The sequence below is a fragment of the Urtica dioica genome, chromosome 11, assembly GCF_054948205.1.
Source record: "Urtica dioica subsp. dioica isolate 48M chromosome 11, U.dioica_male_clone48M_v1_H2, whole genome shotgun sequence".
Lineage (NCBI taxonomy): Eukaryota > Viridiplantae > Streptophyta > Magnoliopsida > Rosales > Urticaceae > Urtica > Urtica dioica.
Genome location: NC_142766.1, coordinates 14,086,734 through 14,096,666, shown reverse-complemented (window position 1 = coordinate 14,096,666; position 9,933 = coordinate 14,086,734). Strand labels below are relative to the sequence as shown.

Genomic DNA, 9,933 nt, shown 5'->3' with positions numbered 1-9,933 from the left:
TTCGTCAACGCACCCGCTTATAGCCCATCTCCTCAACAAGAAGCTGGGACAAGTCAACCGAGGTCGAGCCCAGCCGACACACGGTCCCATCCGGAGATACAAGAGTACGATCGGAACGAGTGGGTCAAACCCGATGATGAAACCATCGACCTATTGGTTTGGTGGAGACAGAACGCAATGAGGTTCCCGGTCTTGTCATCTATGGCACAATACATCATCACCATCCCTGTTTCAACCGTGTCATCTGAAGCGGTTTTAGTAGCGCGGGCCGCATCATCGACGATAGAAGATGTGTTGTCAATGGTGCCCACAAGAAGAGTAGTAGTGTCTATTTATGTACATTTGATGTCATATAGTCTTACGAAGACTCTTGCTTGTAATTGCTTATTCGTTAATAAAAAGTTGAAACGTTCATTCAATCTTCCTTGTCTGAAGCTTTATGATAAAACCTTAGTCTTTTAGTCCATAAACAAACTTAACAACTTACGAAGAGACAAATGTAGATTTGCATGAACAAACTCTTCGTAGTTTGCTTAAAACGATATATTCGCAATCTTAGGGTCAAAGGACTATTGACCTCAGTATGATTGTTAGAAGAATCTATGATGTCTGGTTATGAGGCATTGAGAGTTGGGGACTCTATAGTTCTTCTAGGTATCTTCCGAAGGTACTGAATTGACCAGTGCACTTCTAGAGACAATATAAGAACAAACCATTTAACCTCTTATGTCTCGAAGTCACTATGTATGAATTGCATCATGCTTACCTTAATCCTGAAATGAGACATGTCATTTCACACCTTAGTATTCTCATTTGAGAAAGTCAAAGTTCGGACTCACTATGTGATTCCGAACAAGGCCTATTGGTGAAGTACTAAGTTGTGAGTCTGTCATGAGTAACTTTGTGAAGTTCTCATAAATATGGAATTCATGTACAAGATTGCTGAAATGCAATGTATGTCACCTCATGCTTTGTTCCTTGGAGTGTGAATAAATGAACTGGCTAGTGTCCAAATTGAGTCCTGACTCTTTTGGATGAAGCAATGTGACTTGTTAGCTCCTCGTCAATACATTGTTTCTAACTTATTCACAAACGACAAAGGAGTTGAGGAAATAACAGCTAGAAGGGTAAAATGGTAATTTAGTAAATCCCGACTAGCTGATGACATTCATGAAGGGTAAACATAGATAATATTCAGTGGATCCGCTCATCATAATTAGGTCGAATTCTTGAGTAGAAAATAAATTCATTTGAACCGAGAGATTTTCAATGTCAGCTCTTTAGTGGAGTCAGTTGGCATTAAGCTAAACTTGGAAAAGGTTTGTGAACTTTTGAGTCCAAGTGTTTAGCTCAAGCTTTGTTCATTTGGGTCCATGAGGTCACTGTCACGAATCACATCGATAGGAATAGTTAAACTGGAAGCTAAGTCAAAACAAGAACGAAAATAGTTAAAAGGGTATTTTTGTCTTTTGAGACAAAGGATGAAATGAATGTCAATAAATTTTTTGACAAGTTCATTTGATGACTTAATGTCACTCGGCCATGACTTGATCATTGGGCCTTGTGAATTAATTTCATTTCATAAGAATTTTATTGAAAATTCTTAATGGGCCTTTTTCATGTTGTCATGAACAAGTGGAAAAGCTTCTAGAAGGCCTTTCTAGCATTAGAATAGGCGCCCAAAATACCCAAGAGAAAGAGTTTATTTTGTGCATAAATGTATTTAGATACTTGCCAAAAGAAAAAGAGGAAACAAATTTGCATATGGATGCACATGGGAATCGGCCAACTAGAGAATGGAACAAAATAGGAAACAAATCCAAGCCTTTAAAGGCATGAGTTGGGCGCCCAACATGGGTAAAGAGGAAACTAGTTTTTTGCTCATGAATATGTGATATTTTGTAGAAGAGGAAACTACCTTATTGAAGGTAATCCCTCTCCTATAAATAGGGCCCTCATTCTCATTGTTTTCTCATCCCACACAAGTTAGAGATTGAGAGACTCTCTCTCTAGACATTGTGGCCGAAATCCTCTCTCTCTCTCTAGTTTATTTTTCGATTTTTTCTTGTCTTGGCACCTAGGTCCTCACTCGACCTAGTGTTTAGCTCTGCGACTTCAAGACGTGTTCTTAAGTCGTAGTGTTTAAAAGTGCCCACTCACTAATTCCTTTATTTCGAGTGATTTAGTGATAGAAACTTTCGTGGTTGCTCGAGGTGCCGAGGAAAGGAAGAGAGACGTGCTGCGAGGGGTGACGAGCGTTGCAAACTTTCCAAAAGCTTCTTCAAAGTTCAAGCTTCAAGAAAGGTTAGTAAACTCTTAGCTCATATTGATTTTTAATTACATGTACTTGCTTCTTTGTCTAGGTTAGTAAAAACTGTTTTTACTTGAAAAGAAATTTTTTAAAATTCCGCCGCTTCCCGAAGCGTTTAATCTTTTTCTTAAACCCTAGATCAATTCCAACAAGATGTAGCTTGAAATCGGAGATAGTCGAAGCATTGACATGTGGTAATGATTGGATTCAACATAGAAATCGAGCACAAGAAACATTTATGTGCTTTGATATTCTTGACGATTTTGAAGTTGATTTCGCACATGTAAACATCAATGCTTAGTCTAACTTCTATAACTAAGGGATATCCCGGCCCTTGTCCGGGATAATTTTTCAAATAATTAACGAGGAAATGGGTGCTCTTTTTCCTCGCCGTCGCACCTTTTTAGGGGTCGGTGAAGTTGTTTAGGAGGCCTATTTTTAATTTTTCATTCTTCTTTATTCTTTTTTTTTTCTACGCACTTAGTTTAAAATCCTTTCAATTACATCATTCTATATAATTATTTATAATCTTTTTAAACATTTTTTTAATTTTTTTTCTTTTTTTTAATGCCTAACGGGGTCCGAATCCCGTTAGGCGGGTCTCCGCTCAGTAACGGGACGGGACTCCCGTTTGGCCAAATAACAGGAGTCCGGACTTGGCGGGAGCAGGAGTGGCGGGAGCGGGATTTTACTCTTTTGTTTGAGTATTTCCTTGTTTTTATTCGTGCCTTAAACTTTCTTTATTTGTTTCCCTTTTTGGATTGTAATTTTAGGTATCAAGGCCAAATGACTATGCAATGGATCCTATATATCCATTCAGTTTTTGAAAAACTTATAATCAAACCTTCTGCAGTTTTAGGTATCAAGGCCAAATGACTCTAAGGCAACGCTTAAAAACGAAATTAGATTACACAAAGAAAACCCTAACAATGTTTCTATAAACCATGCACATTCCACACCATCTCATTCACAAAGAAGTCAAAGAAAAAGAATAAATTACAACGAAAATACGGATTTCTTTATTTTATTGATAGTATTTAAGCACACAGACACATACACACACGCACACATAATACATTGTATATTAATGCTCTTTTCATCAATAGTGTAATGAATCAGGCAAAGTATGTTGGAAATTGAGCTAAATAATTACGTGTTTTAATTATTAAAAGCTTAATTTAATTTATTTAATAAAAGATGAAATAGTGTGTTGTTGATTGAGAGAGTGTGTTTGTGTGTGAGAAAGAGTTCCACATGGAACAAACACTAAGGTGAAGAACACCTTATATATGTTGTACTCAATTACCATGAGTAAACAAGTGGATGAGGGGAGAGTGTGCCATGTGGATGTAAGGTGGTGGACCTATGCTTCATTTCACGTTCACACCCGCCCTCGTCGGTGTCGCCACCGGCGACACCGGCGTCCGGCTCGGGCTCGGGCTCAGGCGTAGATGCGTTAGTGGCGCTTTGTAGGCGCACTTTGGCCCTTTGTAGAGCCGTTCGTCGCACCTCTTCACGAACGGGTACAATTGCTTATATAATCCAACTTCGGATTCAGAAATCAATACAGGTTTTCGAACCTACATTCTCTCCTCCCGAAACACAAATCCAGAAACACAGTTCTTGCTTATATTCGGATTTCACTCTGTCTTGGTTCAGTCTGAATTTAGGCTTTTCGTATGCTGCGGTATTCTTGTACATAACCTTAAGACATTTTGGGGTTCTCGAAATACTATAAGGAAAGCGTTCCCATGCGTGATTCAAGCCTTGACGTCTTCAATTTCGAAGAATTCTCCAACAATCTTATAGTATCTTGTGCTATGGCTAATGAGGCGTCTGTTTCGAGTCTGAAAGTGATGAGCCAGGACTTCGTCAAGTTGGATCGCTTCGACGGCACCAACTTCACCCGCTGGCAGGACAAGATGCGGTTCTTCCTCACCGCCATGAAGATCTTCTACGTGCTGGTCCCGACGTTGAAGCCCATCCCGAAGCCGACGGACAATGAGAATGAAGAACTCAAGGCGGACCGGAAGAAGGGTCAAGATGACGAGTTGCTATGCCGGGGACAAATTCTGAACACATTGTCAGACCGACTCTACGATCTCTACACCGATAATCCATCGGCGGTCGAGATATGGAAGGCTCTTGAGTACAAGTTCAAGGCGGAAGAAGAAGGTACCAAAAAGTTCTTTGTCTCGAGTTACTTTGATTTCAAGATGTTTGATGACAAGCCTATACTTGCTCCAGTTCATGAATTGCAAGTTATCATCAACAAATCGAGGACCGTGAAGATAGACGTTCCGGAGACTTTCCAAGTTGGTGCGATTATTGCGAAGTTGCCAAATTCGTGGAAAGGCTATCGGAAGAAACTTCTTCACAACACCGAGGACTTCTCTTTGGAGCAAATCCAAAAACATCTTCGAATCGAGGAGGAATTGAGGATGAGAGAGAAGACGACGGATGCCGGTACTTCCAAGGTCAGTGCGGTGAGCGCTAAAGGCAAGAGGAAGAGGAATGACAAGGAAGGATCTTCGGGTTCCAAAAAGGACTCGAAGAAATTCAAGCATTCCGGCAAATCCTCGTCTGGTAACAAGCCCGTGTCCAAGGGGTCTAAAGGGGGTTGCTATGTGTGTGGCAAACCCGGCCACTATGCTCGAGATTGTCGACACCGCAAGACGGATGAGAAAGAAGTCAACGCCACTATGACCGATGCTAACATAGTCGCTACGTTGAGCGAACTCATGGCGGTCAACGACAAGGTTCAAGGGTGGTGGTACGACACTTGTACTACCGTTCACGTCACCTATGATAGGGCTGCCTTCAAAACCTATTCTGAAGTCAACGATGGACAAGCGGTTCAGATGGGAAAACGAGCATCGCTCTCAAGTTGTCGGCATCGAAAACGTGGATCTCAACTTCACCTCTGGGAAGACGGTCACTTTGACCAATGTTCTCCATGTTCCGGAAATGTGTAGGAACCTAGTTAGTGGTGATCTCCTAGGCAAATCGGGGATTAAATCTGTGTATGAATCGAGCAAGCTTATCTTGACCCGTAATGGTGTATTTTTTGGCAAAGGCTATTCCAGTGAAGGGATTGTCAAACTATGTATTATTGACAATGTTATTAATGAAATTTCTCTTTTTGCTCATATGCTTGATTCCATTTCTTTATGGCATAGTAGATTAGCACATATTGGTTTTAGTACTATGAAAAGATTAATTAAATGTGGTTAGATAAATGTGAAATACGTGTGAAATCTAAAATGATAAAGAAACTGTTTTATAATGTAGAGAGAAATTCTATGTTGTTAGATCTTATACACTCTGATTTATGTGAATTTAATAGCATGTTAACCCGTGGGGGAAATAGGTACTTTATTACCTGTATTGATGATTGCTCTAGATTTACATATGTGTATTTATTGAAACATAAAGATGATGCTTTTAATGTTTTAAAGGTGTATAAGGCTGAAGTAGAAAATCAATTAGGAGTTAATATTAAAGTCCTTAGAAGTGATAGGGGTGGTGAATATTTTCCTAGTGATTTTAATGCGTTTTGTGAAGAAAATGCTATTGTTCATGAATGTTCCGCACCTAGAACACCACAACAAAACGGTTTAGCCGAACGTAAAAATATGACACTTCAAGAGATGATAAATGCCATGTTAATGCATTCTGAATTACATTTTAGTTTGTGGGGTGAAGCTTTACTTTCCGCATGTCATATTTTAAACCGTATTCCTTTAAAGAAAACCTAAATATCTCCGTACGAGGTATGGAAAGGGCGAAAGCCGAATATTGAATATTTCAAAGTGTGGGGGTGTCTAGCCTACTACAAAAACATGGATCCTAGAAGGACCAAGTTGGGTCCTCGAGGGATACAAAGTGCTTTTGTTGGTTATGCTACGAATAACAAGGCATATAGACTTCTAAACTTAGAGTCTAATGTCATAGTAGAATCCCGAGATGTAGAATTCTTTGAGAATCTAAACTCGAAAGAAAAAGAATCTCAAAATTCCACTAATGAAGAACCTCGAGAGGAAAGTTCTTCTAGGGTAGTTGTGGAACAACCCGAACTTCGGATAAGCAAAAGAGTCCGTAAGACTAAGGATTTAGGACCTGACGAAATAGATTCTCGACTTATTTCTTTTTACCTAGTAGAAGGAAATAGAGAGAGTTTTGCTCGAAAGATTCCCATTATTCTTCTTGTTGAAGATGATCCTAAGACTTATAATGAAGCTATGGCTTCTCGGGACTCCGCCTTTTGGAAGGATGCTATCCAAGATGAAATGGATTCTATTATGTCAAACCACACTTGGGAGATTGTCGATCTGCCCAAAGGTTCAAGACCTATTGGGTGTAAGTGGGTGTTCCGAAAGAAGTACCATAGTGATGGTACTCTTAACACTTACAAGACTAGATTAGTAGCCAAAGGACTTCGACAACGGGAAGGAATTGATTACTTTGACACATATGCACCGGTAGCAAGGACAACAACAATTAGAGTGTTGTTTGCCTTGGCTTCTTTGTATAACTTCAATGTTCATCAAATGGATGTCAAGACGGCATTCTTAAATGGAGATCTTGATGAAGAGATTTACATGGAGCAGCCGGAAGGTTATGTGCTTCCGGGTAATGAACAAAATGTTTGCAAACTTGTTAAATCCTTATATGGACTAAAACAAGCACCCAAACAATGGCATCAAAAGTTTGACTCCGTCATACTTTCGAATGGATTTGTTCCTAACGTTTGTGACAAGTGTTTGTACACAAATGTGCGTGGTAACCTTGTGATCTTCCTATGTCTCTATGTTGATGATATGTTGATCATTAGCAATGAGATGAAATGAATATTAGAAACGAAGAGGTTTCTATCTTCCACTTTCAAAATGAAAGATCTTGGACAAGTTGATACTATTTTGGGTATCAAGGTTCGTAGAACCAGTGGGGGTTATGAACTTAGTCAATCACACTATGTTGAAAAAGTGCTTGATAAGTTCAAATATTTAAAGTTCAAAGAGGTGAACACCCCATTTGATCCAAGTGTAAAACTTGAAAAGAATGATGGAAGGGCTGTGGCTCAATTGGAATATGCTAGTGTTGTTGGTTGTCTTATGTACTTGATGCAATGTACACGACCAGACATAGCATTCGCCGTTAGTAAAATGAGTAGATTTACTAGCAATCCAAGTGCCGAGCATTGGAAGGCCATTGGGAGAATTTTTAGATTTCTTTTGAAAACCAAAAATCTTGGACTTCAATACGGTCAGTTTCCTGCCGTACTAGAAGGATATACTGACGCAAGTTGGATATCGAGTGTCGGAGATAACAAATCTACGACGGGATGAGTGTTTACACTTATCGGTGGGGCAGTTTCTAGGAAATCAAAGAAACAAACTTGTATCACTCATTCGACCATGGAATCAGAGTTTGTGGCTCTGGCTTCCGCAGGTCAAGAGGCTGAATGGTTGAGGGATCTTCTTTTAGAAGTTCCACTGGCTAAAGACAATATATCAACCGTGTCGATACATTAAGATAGTCAATCAACTTTAGCTAGAGCATACATTGAAGTGTATAATGGAAAGTCTAGACATATTACTCTTAGACATGACTATGTGAGGAAATTGATCAAAGATGTAATCATTTCGCTCACATATGTGAGATCAAGCTTTAATATTGCTGATCCGTTCACTAAACCTCTTGCAAGAGATTTGGTGAAATCGACCTCGAGAGGTATGGGTCTTAAACTCCTTGAGTAGTGATCTGACAATGATGGCAACCCAACCTAAGGTTAGGAAATGACTAACATTAGGTTCAATGGGTACAACAAACAAGTCATTGATTTGGATATTCGTAACATTATATAATAATGTTGACTGTTACAATCGGGAGGTTGAGTTTCTTAACTCTTAATGAAGTTCAGTCTTGAGGACAAGTATCTATAAGTAACAGAGATGCTATAAGAACTTCACCTATGTGAATTTCGGGATGGTGCCGTCCCAAAGTGAGAGTTGGAGTTTCTCTCATGAAAAATTCACGAGACATGATGAGCACATGGCCATTAACGGTGCTAAGCGTGTGATATAGGCAAAGAACACTAAAGGGTGTGTGTTGAGTAACACCGACTTTATCACAAGAAAATAGGTTCAAAGCCGCTAACCTAATTTCAGATAAAATCTTGTGTTGCTTATACTAAGGATAAGTTCAAATCGAAAGATACTTATCTGTACTAACACTCTTTGTTTCTCTTCTGGATTCTATTTTGTCTTTTCTGAACAAGTGGGGGATTGTTGGAAATTGAGCTAAATAATTAGGTGTTTTAATTATTAAAAGCTTAATTTAATTTGTTCACTAAAAGACGAAATATTGTGTTGTTGATTGAGAGAGTGTGTTTGTGTGTGGGAAAGAGTCCCACATGAATCAAACACTAAGGTGAAGAGCACCTTATATATATGTTGTACTCAATTACCATGAGTAAACAAGTGGATGAGGGGAGAATGTGCCATGTGGATGTGAGGTGGCGGACCTATGCTTCATTTCACGTTCACACCCGCCCTCGCCGGTGTCGCCACCGGCGTCCGGCTCCGGCTCGGACGTAGAGGCGTTAGTGGCGCTTTGTAGGCGCACTTTGGCACTTTGTAGAGGCGTTCGTCGAACCTCTTCACGAACGGGTACAATTGCTTATATAATCCAACTTCGGATTCAGAAATCAATACAGGTTTTCGAACCTACATTCTCTCCTCCCGAAACACAAATCCAGAAACACAGTTCTTGCTTATATTTGGATTTCACTCTGTCTTGGTTCAGTCTGAATTTAGGCTTGTCGTATGCTGCGGTATTCTTGTACAGAACCTTAAGACATTTTGGGGTACTCGAAATACTATAAGGAAAGCGTTCACATGCGTGATTCAAGCCTCGACGTCTTCAATTTCGAAGAATTCTCCAACAAAGTATGATTCCACTAACCCAAATCTCTACTGAGCTTTATGACATAATGCGGTTTTCGGTATGCAAAAATATATTTAGGATGATAATATTATAAGAGGTTTAAGAATTCAATAGGGTTTCTGGCCACGCCAGTTGCCCGGGGGATCGTAGTTGCATGAAATTGTGGTGCTCCCGTTGTTGCACCGGACCTTGGCGCACCCGAGGCGAACCGAGTTACGCCACACCACCTGAGTGTAGTGCCCGCAAACCCTGCCTGGCTGACACGTGTTGGAATTGTAGTCATAGAAGACCTTCTCGTCGACCCCGAGCTTCACGGCACCCGTGCCCGACAGGTCACCGCTGCTCCAAGCCAGGTTCTCGCCGTAGCGCCCGCCAGAGTGGACCAACCGGCAGCTCCCGGCTAGGGTGCTGGCATAGCGCCGAGCAAAGTCGGCCACATTGTTGTCCCACACCATCGGACCCACGCCGACTTGCCTGCGAGCCGCGTTGTGGGCGTTTAGGTAATCTTGAGGCGTGTCTTGGGCTCGAGTGGTTTGAAAAATAATTGCTAAGGCCGCGACCAATAATGCGAGATGTGGAACCCTAGTTAGTCCCAACCCCATTTCTTTTTTTTTTTTATTTGGTTCTTGGTGATTGTATTATGTTGATTAGAGAGGGTTAATGATGTTTTGATA

The 9,933-nt window shown here is 40.4% G+C and overlaps 1 pseudogene; it reads right to left on the bottom strand.

Annotated features, from left to right (window-relative positions):
- Positions 1-9,263: 9,263 nt before the first annotated feature.
- On the bottom strand, positions 9,264-9,933 carry LOC149381460 (pathogenesis-related protein 1 pseudogene; annotated as a pseudogene).